At 42.6% G+C, this 14,201-nt stretch overlaps 1 long non-coding RNA gene across 1 annotated transcript; it reads left to right on the top strand.

Annotated features, from left to right (window-relative positions):
* The first annotated feature begins 12,513 nt into the window (after positions 1–12,513).
* On the top strand, positions 12,514–13,684 carry LOC307218187. The gene is made up of 2 exons (XR_013839866.1): positions 12,514–13,118; positions 13,411–13,684. It is a non-coding gene; the product is annotated as an uncharacterized lncRNA (long non-coding RNA).
* The last annotated feature ends 517 nt before the right edge of the window (positions 13,685–14,201 follow it).

Genomic DNA, 14,201 nt, shown 5'->3' on the forward strand with positions numbered 1-14,201 from the left:
AATACAGTTTCTTTTGCCCCTCCTCTTTGACAAATACACATGGATCAGCTTTCCCTTGCTGAAAACCTAGAGAAAACAATACCTCAGTGAGTTTTGTGTGCCAACACCGTGCACTTTGTTTGAGACCATAAAGGGACTTTTTCAGAGCACAAACATATCCCTGTTTTACCTGTACGCCATCAGGTGGAAGCATATAAAGTGATTCATCTAGAGATCCGTACAGAAAAGCTGTATTCACATCATGGTGACTAATGTGTAGATTCTCCTCTGCAGCTAGCTTGAGCATAAGCCTAATGCTCTCATACCTCACTGTGGGTGAGTAGGTCTCGTGATAGTCTTCACCTGGTACCTGTGCAAAACCTCTGGCTACCAATCTGGCTTTGTGTCTGACTATCTTGCCATTTTGATCAGTCTTCACTTTGAAGACCCATTTGCTTCCAAGCAGTTTCATTCCTGGAACTACTGGAACAAGGTCCCATGTTTTGTTCCTTTCCAAGGAATCAAGCTCAGCCTTCATGGCATTTAACCATGGCTCAGCTTCCTTTGAATCCAAATCCTGGATTTCTTGGAAACTTGAAGGTTCAAATACCTTCTTGGAGCTTTTAACAGCTGTTACTGCTATCTTAGCAAACTCATCAGCAAATCTCTTTGGAGGTCTGCCTTTTGTGGCTCTTTGTGACCTGCGAATTAGCCTTAGGTCTTCAACACTCTCCTCTTCCTTCTTGGGAGAAAAGTGGCCTATTGTGAACAATGGTTCCTCCAATTCTTGATCAGAGCTTTCAGAGGGTCGCATAGAGGCTTTCGCACTCTTGAAATCCTCTGAATCACCCGATTCAGTTTCAGACTCAGAATCAGAACCTTCATCAGTGGGTGTGGGTTGCTGTGGTTGCTTTTGACTATCCTCAGTCTCATCACTGTCATCAGGGTAACATTGGAAAATTCCCACATTCTCCCCCCACTTGGCATTGTACTCAACACTTCTTGTGAGCTTAATTGTCTTAGAGTCAGTCATCCTTATTCTGTAAGAACCTTTCTCATAACCTAGAAAGATTCCATGCAAACCATGCTTGTCTAACTTGGAGTGTTGTGGTGAGTGAACCCACATGTCAGAACCAAAAATTCTCATGTGTTTGATGTATGGCTTCTTGCCAAACATCTTCTCATAGGGGGTACAACCAATCACTGAAGATAACCTGCGATTATAACTGTAAGTGAAACATGAGAGAGCTTCGGCCCAATAACTCTCTGGAAGATTTGCATCATGTAGCAAGGTTTTTAACCCTTGAAGCAATGTCTGATTTGCTCGTTCTGCAAGTCCATTCTGCCATGGCGAACGAGGACTAGACAAATCGTGCTGAATTCCTTTCTCAGTCAGAAAAGCTTCAAACTGCTGAGAAGTGAATTCTCCCGCGCAATCACTGAAAAGAGTCTTTACCTTCTTACCATGCACATTTTCCAACCAAGCACAGAATTCCTTGAACCTAGGAAAAGCCTCTGATTTCTGCTTGAGATTGTACACATAAATATACCTGGAAAATGCATCAATGAGAACCATGAAGTACCTATTTCCTCCCAAAGAGGGCGCTAGTGGTCCAACCAAATCAGCATGAACAATTTGGTATGGTTCTGTAGCTTGCCTACTAGACACCTTACCTTTCGCAGCCATTTTCACCTTGTTTGCTGCGCATGCCTTGCACTTCATGTGGTACCTGCAGGGTTTAATAGTCATACCTTCAACCAAGGCAGGCATTTTAGATACTGCCTCAAAATGCAAATGACCAAATTTTCGATGAAAATCATGAATACATCCTGCATGCAAACTTTTGTTAGAACCTGCAATGCAACAAGTGTCATCCTGCACAACATCATCATAATACAAAACATATAAACGATCAACATATTCAGCATACAATACATAATCATTTTCCTTTGTGATGATGCACCTTTTGTTCTTAAAGGAAACGTCAATTTTCCGCTCATTCATCTGTCCAACGCTGAGCAGATTATGTTTGGCATCCGGCACATAAAGTACATTCTGTATCGATAAGTCCAAACTGTGAAGAACAACAGTTCCGTAGCCTTTACTGGGGATTGTGTGGTCATCCGCCTGGTGAATCGCACCTTCCTGCGGTGTAAAAGACACGAACAGTCGCTTATTGTTGCACATGTGGTGCGTCGCCGCTGAATCAACAACGAAGAAAGATCTAGACGTCTTCTGGACCTCTGCAACTTTTGGAGTGAAGCGTGAGACCATTGCCTTGAGCTGCGTTGTCCTGGACACTGGACCTTTGCCTCTGCCTCGGCCTTTTCCACGCGATGAGCTTTCGCTGCGCTGCTCTGTTTTGGCCCTGGGATATTTGCATTCCCTCTTCATATGGCCTAGACGTCCACACGAGTAGCATTTCACTGCCTTCAAAGCTTTGGCGCCATCTGGTGGTTCCACTGCACTATGGGATGACGACTGTGAAGTCTCCCCCTTACCCATGCAGCTATCACCCTGGCAATCTGCTCCATTCTGAATCATGGCAGTATTACAGGCTACTCTGAGCTGAGCATGTGGCTGATTGGCATCAGATTCCCCATTTGCATCAGCCAGCCTTCTGCAACTAGCCATCATGACTCTGGCATTAGCCTTCTGCGTCATCTCTGCTGCTTTAAATCATGCTGCTTTATACAAGCTGCATCTCTGCTGCTTCAAGCCTCATTCCAAAGGCAAGTTCAAAAGTGCTTTCTCTCTGCTGCCTTAAATAGTGCTGCGTCACTATTTTCTGCAGCTGCTTTACTCCAAGAGCACTTTTTAAAAGCTACTTTCGATTTCCCCAGCATAGGAACTTGATCCTTTGGTCCTTTGCCTGTGCCCGGCAAACGGACATAAAAGTTCAAAGTCCAGCCATAAAGCCATTAATTAGATGCTGGCAGGCTGCCCGGAGCAGTAGCACATAACTCATCAATCATCTTGACGCGCAGAGATAGCGTCCGATCCGTCCTTCTGCATTCCGATCCTTTTGCCGGCATTCAGATGACTGCGTCTTTCTGGGCCCATAACCAGGAATGTTGATTGCAGTGTCCCAAGCACAGCGGAATGATGAGGAATACGTGCACATACTCTAAATTGCTTTATTTGCTTTTCAAAGCTGGTAGATTACAGAAAAACATCTTGCCTCTGCCGGAGCAGAGAAAGTGTCCTCTCTCCTCTGAAGCACGGGGAGAACAACCCTGAGAGAACAGTGAAAAACAGGAAACCAGTGTACGTCACATCCAGTCTCCCTTTCCCGTGAGAAAACCCAACAGTAACTCTGATTGGAATGTAAACATTGTCTTGTGACAAGCCTTTCGCTGCACAGTGAAGAGAGCAGAAACCAACATTTTAATGCGTGTTTTCCCAAGCCCAGCGAGTGCCTTTACTCGATCTCTCTCCCCCACCCACCTCTTTTTTGGGGGCGTTTGTGTGTTTGTAGATGGGCTTCTCCGCCTGCCTTGTGTCAAGGTGCACGCCTGACGACTTTGGGGTTCCCCCCCTAAAAAAGGTGAAGAACTCTGGGCAACCCTTTCCTAAAATAATAAGGCATGAATTTTAAAAAGTATCCCCAGATTCCTTGAAAAAAATCTGGTAACCATACAGTAGAGTCCAATGTGGACAAGCCCTTAGTTAAAAGGTTAAAATAAATACAGCTCTATACTGTCCTTAGTAGGGCTAATAAAGGTGAGTGGGTCTTTATATGTGTTGCATTTTAATACGTTTTGACATGTTCTGTTCCTTTCCCTGAGCCTGTGAGCAAGACCCAAATACAAATTCACATAAATAATCTTGGTGAATGTGAACTACAATCCTAAATGTTCCAAAAATACAATCCTAAACATTCCCATAAATGTGTCAGTCTTAATCAATCATGAATCTGTATAGGACTAAGGATGCAATTTACCTCTCTTTAAATAATTATAGTATATACAAGTTGCTGTCAGGGTTGTGGCATGTAACAAGATCCAGTTGATTAAATCCAGTCTTTTCTTTCTGATGAAGGCCAGGCAACCTTTCCCTTAGAATTAATCCAGAATGAGACTTTTGAATATTTAATTTCAACAAATATCCCTTTCATCTCAGGTCTTGTGAACTAAAACCTTGGATGTGAATATGCTGAGTCGTGTAAGAGGAAAGGTCTGTCAGTGGCTGCTAGGCATTGTGGCTGTGCTCTTCGCGGTTGGAAGTAGTGTTCTTAATAGCCATTGCTGAAAACCACAGGAGGGAGAGTGCTCTTGTATTTGAGTCCTGCCTGTGGGTTTCCCACAGGCATCCGGCTCGCCACTGTGAGAACAGGATACTAGACTAGATGCACCATTGGTCTGATCCAGCAGGCTTTTCTTACTTTCTTTGCATGACTTAAATCTTTTGGGCATTGTTTTTAAATGTTTTCAAGCATAGTGTCCAGAATGTACAAAGCAGGTGGAACAAACTAATTAAAGACCTACTTGCAGTGGTGGATTTAACTTGTTAATTCAGGGCAGCATACAGGCATAGCCAGCATTCTCCTCTGTGTTTGATGGTGCAGCATTTCCAGGCCTTTCAGATTATATTTCTCATTGTAAAATCTTGCTGTGTTTTTCCCCCCAATGGTAATAAAAATCTTCTAGCCAAATGTAGCCTATAAATCACGAAGAGCATGCAGTAGGCTGAATACTCCTAGAACTTCTATTTTGTGGTAACATATCTGAAATGTTTCAGAACTCCTGCTGAACCTGCTGCCTCCTGAGATTTAAACTAAAGGGCCCAAAGAACTTTTAGTTCCATCGAATTAAATAAGATATCACATCAAACAAAGCTTTGGTTAATATATATTATCTGTCAGAAAATCTGACCTTATATTAAGAACTCATATTTTAAAAGTCAAATGTTAGTGTTCATTTTATAATCATTGTTTTATTAAAGATTTTCTTGATTTACAAAAGTGTGTGCAATATCTCTCGTATATTTTTTTCATGTAACATTTTTACAAATCAGTTTCATTTGTTGAGACATTGGGAAGAAAAGGGGGAAAGAGGTGGAGGGGAGGGAAAGATGGGTGGGGCGGGTGGCGGGTGGCGATGTTTCTATTTTACTTACTATGTGTAGGGTTTGGTGTCAGCGTTGCTTGTGTAGGTTCTTTGCTGTTCACTTGTGTTCCTTTGGTGATGAGAGAGGTTGGGGTTGGCCTAGGGTGTGGTTGTTCATTTGTGGTTGGCTGTGGTGGTCTTTGTTTTCATGTGTGGGTGGGTGTTTTGGATCAGGTTTTTATAATGATTTTACAATCATTAGAAGATTGAAAATAAAGTATTGATGACAGCCTTGCATGCCATTGGCCTTTTTTCTCCTTGGGTGCATTTCCAGGTGGGTTCTGCCCACATGGAAGACCTACTTGGTCTGAACTGCCAACTCAAATGGATGGATGTAATCATGCACATGGGCGTAGCCAGGGTTTTTGTTGGGGGAGGCAGGACTTTTGTTAGGGGGGACAGAACTGATGTGATTGATCAGTTAGTTATTTCTATGGTTTCACTTGATCCGGGGGGGGGCACCTGCCCCCCTTGGCTATGCCCATGATCAGACACACACCTTCTCTCTCTCCCCTCTTTCTGACTCTTTCTTCATCCTCACTGTACTCAAACTTCTCCCTTTTCCATTCTTCAGCTGCCTTAAGTGACAGAGATGTGTAGCCCTAAAATATTCTCTTGTATGAAGGTACTGTATCCAAATGTCTTCCACTGTTTAAAACTGCCGTTTTCTTCTCCATCCCTTCTTTACCCCAAACTTCCATTGTTTTAAGCCACCGTGTTTCCTCTCTGTGTCCCTCCTTTCTCATTCCCATGCCATAGTCAAAACTGTTGTTCAACCTGCTTTCTCTTTTGCTTTCCTACCCCACCTTGACTTCATGCAAACCTAGGATAATGGCACTGCACATCTTCCAAAGGGTTGCACAATAATAGCCTTACATTTTATTTATAGGAAGAAGGGGAGGGTGTATGTGTGTGTGACAGCAACAGCAGCAACTTGAAGAAACGTTGCCACTCTAAAAGCAACCTTGGCATAACCTTTGGTGGAAGAAGCGATTCACACAAATGCACTCCCTCAGCAAGGAGTCTGACTTCATAGCCCTGTATGAGATGACTTTGTGGGAATTACCTGCCTAGCCCCAAAGTAAAAACTTTTAAATTCCATTGATTTCAAAGGGGGGAAAGTGCTCACATCTCTCCTGCTTCAACCAGCTGGACTTAAAAGAGCTTAATTTGGGTCTGGATCACACCCACTATTTCATTAAATTAACTAGAAGAAAGAAAATCATACATTATTTTCAGGTAACATTTCACAGAAAATTTTACAGTGTAGGATTCTCAAATGAGCAAACAAATCTCATTTTAACACATTATTCAGATCAAAGCCACAGATTTAACACCCAGACCATTGGGACATTCTACATTCAACCCTGTTATAATGCATGGCAGTTTCAGCTCAGCATCAGGTTTTTGACATCTTGCTAATTGTTTCACGTTGTTGTCAATGATAGGCTTACCATGAAGCATTCATTGTGAAGTACTTGGTGCAGGCAGCTGGTTCTCATTTTCTTGCCTCCATTGTCCTCCATCTCTGAATCGTGGTGTTTTGCTTTAAATGAATTCCAGTCCTGAGCAGTCATTTTGCATCAGGTATAAAAAAGTTAAGTCCAGCAGTGATTCTTGGTACAGTATTCTTCATATTAAGTATACATTACTGTTGCATGAATATTTAAGATTAGTCTATCAGAAAAATGATTATAAGTACAAGGATATCCATTGTTAGAATCCAAAATGTTTTCATAAACTACATGAGTTTTGGAAGGGATATTATGACTCATTCCTGAGAGAATGAATCATTAAGAGAATGTTCCACAGCAAATATGTTGCCCTGTAACTATCAGTTAGAAATCTTTCTTCATTACAACATTCTACCATTTATCCATATATTCTCCAGCCAGGAAGGGGAATTCAATTTCCTTTAAGTGAAATCTTGTGTGATATAAACAGGGTATGAGAGAGCTAGCATGTTGAGGACATAACTACAGGTGTCAATTTTGAATTCCAGATGGGCAGGGTATAAATAATAAATTATTATTCTTAATTATTTATTTTAGCTACATTTCACTCTAATTTATTCTTTGAGAACAGTAAACCTAGCCATTTTTGTTTTGCTTGTGACTTCTGTCTCTGAGCTTCAGGATGTTTTAGCCATATGTATACTTCAAGAATTGTGCAGGAACATCAAACTAACATTTAAGACTAACAACTCTGGATTGCTATTCACATGGTGTTCTTAGCCTAAAGTTATCTACAGTATTGTACATTGTATACATGATCTGAGAAATATACACCCCTTTCAATCATTATTTTCAACCATGTTTGATTTGCCTTTAAGCTGAAAATTCTAGTGTCTACTCCAACTATTTTTCGGCGTGGCTTACAGGATTCAGCCTGTCAAGACTATTCACTTCACTGTTCATAGATCAGATAAAGTATATTATAGGGTTGTCAGTTGAGCACCTTCACATCCTGTTCAGATAAATATTTAGTTAATATTTAGTAAATATTTAGTTGTCTCAGTGCTCTGCGATGATTATTGGCTGGCTGACACTGCTTTTTAAATAGCTTTGAAATTGCTCTTTTTTTCCTTCTATGAAGGGATGCAAACTCATCTGGCTTTAGAATAAGACACAAACGAGGCATAAGGCCATATTTATTTGATCTGCTTTAGGGAAGAAATCTGGCTGCACAGTTTTGAAAACTTGTATGGCTGCATCCAAGTACATACTGATATCTTCCTCTGCCATGGATAGAACTAAATTGGTTTTTTGATATCCAAACACCAACCTGATTTTTTGTTGTGGCAGAACACAGATGTATTCTTATTCATATCCAGTCATATAGTTTGAAATGTAGGCCTTTCTTCTATTAACAGAGAACCACTTCATAATACTATTATATATTTATATGGTTTCTTCTACATTCATATATTTAAATCAGTGGAAGTTCCTCAACTCAGGGCTTATCCACAGTCCCTTTTGTCCTGATGCTTTCCCCTGGGGAAAACTGCTCTTTAGCACTCATTCGGAGCAAAAAGCAATTTGGATTTTCTCCAGGTTGACGTTTGCTACAATATAGCGCCAAAGAGCAGATTTTCCCTGGGAAGGAGTGGGGCAAGTGGCAAATGGCTTGGACCTGTGCCTAGAAATTGTGGGTCAAGCAGGAAACCACTCGAACACGGCACAAGCGTGTGGACGAGCCCTCAGTTGAAAGTATAATTTCATAGTAAAATTCAGAGATCAAGTAATCATCCTGATACAAAATTATCTAATTATGTGAGTCATCTGCAGTAGCTGATATATTATTTCTTGGGGCTCACACTATCACATTCTTGAGTGACAAAAATAGTCCACCCACAGATAAGAGCACATGTACTGACAAAATTACAGTATGAAATGCATACAGCCAAATAGCTTTACACACACACTCACAACATACACACACACTCCAGGAATTTTCCATATGTTATCAGTGGTCATTGTGCCACTGCAGCTTCATGAACTGGTGTTGGAATAGGAAGCTTTTTCAGGTCAAAGCTATCTGTGTGCTTATGTCCGCTGTTCAGTATTGGTAACTACCAAATAATATCCAGCAAGAACATGTTTAATTCATGACCAAGAAATTTAGCATTTAAATTGTTATTGTGCAGTGCCTTCAAGGTGTATGTTGCATTACAGAATAGCGTAAGCAAAAATTCAGTTACCTGCCCCAAGGAGAATGCAGTGTACACTGGAGGGGGGCACATGGAAAGAGATGCATTCTTCTAATACTAGAATTTGGGTTCACCCAATGATAATGATTGGCGGCAAATTCAGAAGAGGCAAAAGGAAGTGCTTCTTCACAAAGCACATGATTAAGTTTTGGAAGTCACTGCACAAGGTGTGATAGCAGCCACTACACTGGATGGCTTTCAAGTGGAGGATAAGTAGCCGTGTTACTGTAGGGCCATAATGATAACTCTCACATCCTGGAAACAACAGCAGGGGAAAAGCTATTACATTCACAGCTTGCTTTACAGCTGCCGTGGGAAATACGGTGCTGAATTAGATTGATCTGATCAAGCAATGCTCTTCTTTAAATTCTTCTTTTTGAGAAGTAAGTGGCAGATTAGTACTTCAGCTTCATCCCCTCCAGTGGCCTTCCTGTGGGCTCTGTTGCCACAGACACCACTTTTCCGTAGCTCATTAGCGACCGAGTGATGGGCCAGCCTTAGCAGGATGGGTGCAAAGCAGAGGCCTTGGGATGCTCACCACTGGAGTGCAGCTTGCAGCAGAAGGGTGAATATTTGGAGTTTCAGCTTGCAAATGCAACTGATTAATCTCTGCAATCATTTGTAGCACAAATTGACCAGATACCACACTCCTAATTGTTTTTGTTAAAAGGGTTGTTTACTCCTCTCTCCGCTGCCCCAGGAATGAAAAGTGAAGGTTGGAATACATCCCTTAACAGTGAATTTCCGTTATTCTGGAAAATTTCTTTGAAAAAGCTGCAGGCAGCCGGTAGCATGAGTCATGCAATATGTGTGTTTCATTTCAAACATGGTGAATCACTTTTTAAATTGAAATGATGCATCTATCATGAGCAGATTTTTTTTAAAAAAAAACACCTCCACTTAAGAAAGTTGTGTGCCATCTGCATAGGACATTTTGGTGTTCTGAAAAATGTACGGAATATAAATGCATGTGAGCACAATCTGCTGTCTCTTCATTTAATGTCTTAAAGAAGTCAGAGGCCAAATGTGAAAGAATTGGTTCACTTGAAAACATTACATCCTTGCTAGACTTAACAGATGTCGTTAATTGATGGAAACAGTTGAGTTAGTGCAATTCTGCGTTCAGGTGAGCTGCTGCCTCCGGAGGCAGAGCATAGCCATCCCTGCTAGCAGCCAATGATATCCCATCCTCTTTTAAAGCCATCTGATTTGTTGGCCATCAAAGTTGATAGTCCCATCCATTCTTTTGGTCACCCTGCCTTCCACCCTACCAATGAATCATCAACAGTCACTGGCAGTAACCAAGCGGTGGGGAGCCTATGTAACCCTCCAGATCATGGGTCAGCAAACTAAGGCCCGCTGGCTGGATCAGGCCGAATTGCCTTCTAGATCTGGCCCGCGGACGGTCCAGGAATCCAGGCAGCCGACATTGTGCGCTTGCGATGGCAGGCTTTGGGATCAAAAGTGAGGCGGGTGGCTGCTCAAGACAAGCCCCTTCTTCTGTTGCGTGCACACAGTAATCTTTTCTTCTGGGGTGGGGAAGAGGGAAAGGAGCCACAGTTCGGATTTCCACCATGGAGCTGCTGGCAACTGACCTCAGGAAGGGCAGTTGCAGCGGCAGGGGCTCGCCCGCCAGTGTCTGTGGCGGTGCTCCCTGCAGGGGGAAGCGGGGACCGCCTGGGTGGCTGCACTCCGAAGCAGTTCTGCGCTCTGCTGGGGAGGCCGCTTGTTAGCTACACGGTGCGAGCCATGGAAAGGTAAACAGCACCTCATCTTCCCTCACACAGGGAAAAGAACATTTTTGCTTGAGCGGCACCAGCCTGACTTAGCGTGGCCAACGGCTTTTCCCTTCACCCACACATGCGCACTCGCTCTCCAGGGCTGACAGGAATTGTGCGCTTACTTCCGCCCCCACCCCCACCCCGCCTTACGAGAAAAATAATAACAGTCAACGTGTAAAATGCAAAGGAAGCAGTGTGGGTGTATGAGGGAACACACACCCCATCACTTTTTCCCCCAAATTGTTTTATTGAATTTCCACATTTATCACAAAAATAACATAACAAAACACACAACAAAGAAAAACACATTACACTACAATAAACTAAACACAAAGAAAAATGGTTTCTTCAAATACCTAATTCTCATTACATTGACAACTGACTTCCTCGAATCCCCGATAACTGAATTTCATTATATCACCTATATAACAGTTCTCCAAATTCATATTTCTGATAATACCCCCAAATCACATTTGGGCAACGATGGGGTTGGTCCCAATAAGGGTTTTTGCCAAAAATGCAGGTCATAATCATGGCAACATATAGTCCAGCCCCCCCACAAGGTCTGAGGGACAGTGTGGACCGGCCCTCTGCTGAAAAAGTTTGCTGACCCCTGCTCCAGATCTAGTCAATATTCTGTCTCTCATCAACCCCCAACCAGCGTGGTCAATGGACAGAGATGATGCAAACTACAGTCCAACCGCACCTGGGGAGTGCCAAGCTCCCCATCCTTTCAATAAACTGAAAATATTGCTCTTTCGGCCTACATGAAGAAGAGAGAACTGGGCATTTTTGAACAGGCTTTCCTTCCATAAAGGGCTAGACTCTGCCTTCAAAAGGACACACATCACTCCATCTGGGGATCATCTGCGTGCAGAATTTGAACATTAAAAATGTTTCACCACAGATGTTTCTTCCACCATATGTTCCTTACATCTACTGAAGAAAATGCAACATCTTGAAAGGATTGCAACAGCCAAACAAGTGTAATTTATTACTTTTATTTGAATTGCCTGCAACAGAAGAAAAACACGCCTACAAGAATGCAGGCTACAAAACCAACAGCTCATGATTGGCATTTTTAAAAACAATTTTAAAAATGTTGAAGCAAATGGGAAGGAAACAGATTAGACACACAGCTATGTTTTTCCAAAGCAAACTTTTCCAAAGCAAACCCATCCCAGTATTTTTATAATGACTTCTGAATCATGTTCTTTTTCACATTGTTTGATGATTGGTAATCATCATCATCATCTGTCCCATCTTGCCTTCCATCAGCCTTCAGAACCAACTGATGATATCCTGGATAAAGACGCAGATTTATATGCCGGTTTTGCATTTACACAAAATTTAAGATAAAATTGTGTGGAACTACCAAGAAGAGGAAATATTCTGATAAACTATACAGAAGTTGTTGTTGTTTAGTTGTGTCCGACTCTTCGTGACCCCATGGACCAGAGCATGCCAGGCACTCCTGTCTTCCACTGCCTCCCGCAGCTTGGTCAAACTCATGTTCGTAGCTTTGAGAACACTGTCCAACCATCTCGTCCTCTGTCGTCTCCTTCTCCTTGTGTCCTCCATCTTTCCCAACAGAAAGTTGTTAGTAAAACAGAAGTTAGTAAAACACAAACCTGCCTTTGAAAGAGCTGGTTTGCTGCTGCTGCTGCTGCTGCTGCTATTAAACAAAACATTAATGTGTTTTAAAATGCCAGTGCTTCTTCTCAATCACAACTGCCCCAATGAGTGTGAGCATACCTTATTCCTTCCCACCCTCCAGATCACATGTGATTTTGTGTGTGTGAGAGAGAGAGATGATGGTGCCTTACTGAGTACTTTGCCCTCACAAGGTGATTTACAAAGCATGGAAACACAATTACCCAAAAAAACCCACAAAACAGCCATCCTGCAGCAGCTAAAGATTTTTTTTTTCCAAGTTCAGCCCAATGTGTAAATAAATGTGTCTTCAGAGTGGCATTAAAAAAAAATGGAGTTATACAGTGGTACCTCGGGTTAAGAACTTAATTCGTTCTTAACCTGAACCTGTTCTTAACCTGAGGTACCACTTTAGCTAATGGGGCCTCCCACTGCCGCGCGATTTCTGTTCTCATCCTGAAGCAAAGTTCTTAACCCGAGATACTATTTCTGGGTTAGCGGAGTCTGTAACCTGAAGCGTCTGTAACCTGAGGTACCACTGTATATTATTTACCTTCCCACCAGAGCAGTACCTATTTATCTACTTGCACTTTGAAGTGCTTTCGAACTACTAGGTTGGCAGGAGCAGGGACCGAGCAATGGGAGATCACCCTGTTGCGGGAATTCGAACTGCTGACCTTCTGATCAGCAAGCCCTAGGCTCTGTGGTTTAACCCACAGTGCCACCCGTGTCCCTGTTCTTAGTCTGCCTTTTCTTATTCTTAGTCTGTCTCACACTGCCATCTTCCTTTTCACCCACAGACAGCCTGATGACATCAGCCTCAGCGGAGGGATGGCAAATCTTGATTCCCAAAAGGCTCTCTCCTTCCAAAAGAGTTTCCTAATATGGTTAGTTCCCATAGCAACATATTGCCTGTACTGTAGTGTACTTGGATAACTACTTAAGTCCAAAACCGCTATCTATGCCTAACGAAAGATGTGCTGGACCAGGCCTGTCCATTTCGAGCCCATTACCCTTCTCCTGCCCTTATCTCCTAACAACATAATTCACGTTCTCCTTGGCTGCTGCTCTAGTGGCTGGGGAGACCCAGCCAGATGGGCGGGGTACAAATAATAAATTATTATTATTATTATTACCTGCCTCCCTAGTCCTCACTATTATTTTCTTGTCGTGCACCAGAATAAAGATCATCTCAACTTGCAGGAACAGGATGGGAGAAGACACAGCACCTCCTCTACCTCTTGTCTTCCTTTTTCTAACATTGGCTGTGACAGTGCAAACTCAGCTGTTGCCAGCAGATCAGACGCTGCCCTTGGCGTAGCGAACACGTTCTGACAGCCACTTAGAACAGCAGGCTGGCACAGAGGTCCATGAGTGGCTCTATTCCCCAGCCCAAGCCAGAGCCAGCTGTTTCTGTTAGGTTCCACTCAAATAAAAGAGCAACTTCTGTGCAGATCGTTGGCAGCATGGAATGTGCATGCAGCTCATAACAGCAGCACAGGAACTTTACTGGGGCAAAGAAAAGACTAAATGAAAAACTCTGCCTGTCCATGATGATGCAGACCTAACTGAACCCAATGACCTCCATACGCCACTCAAGTATTGTTATGTACTGAAGTTCTCACCCTGGGCCAGCAGGGGGATACTGTAGATAGTTCAAGTCCACATATGCAAATAAGGGATCAAAAGTGGCGTTCAGTGATTGGCTAGTTACAGAAAATGGTTACTGTTGCGTTCTAGTGGAGCTCTATATAAGCAGGCTGGCTGAACCCTTCAGTTCAGTTCAGTTCTGGCCTGTGAATAAACAAGAGCTGTTTGAAGAATCGCTGTGTTGTCTGATATGTTCACCCACAGCTTAACAAGTATGATCCAAAAACTGCACCAAAAATGCTTGTGAGTTTTCTCACATCTTCCTTCACATTTCTTCCACTGCAAGAATATCTCACTTTTCAAACCGTTGTACTTGTCTG

The sequence above is a fragment of the Podarcis cretensis genome (assembly GCF_951804945.1).
Source record: "Podarcis cretensis genome assembly, chromosome: 6".
NCBI lineage: Eukaryota > Metazoa > Chordata > Lepidosauria > Squamata > Lacertidae > Podarcis > Podarcis cretensis.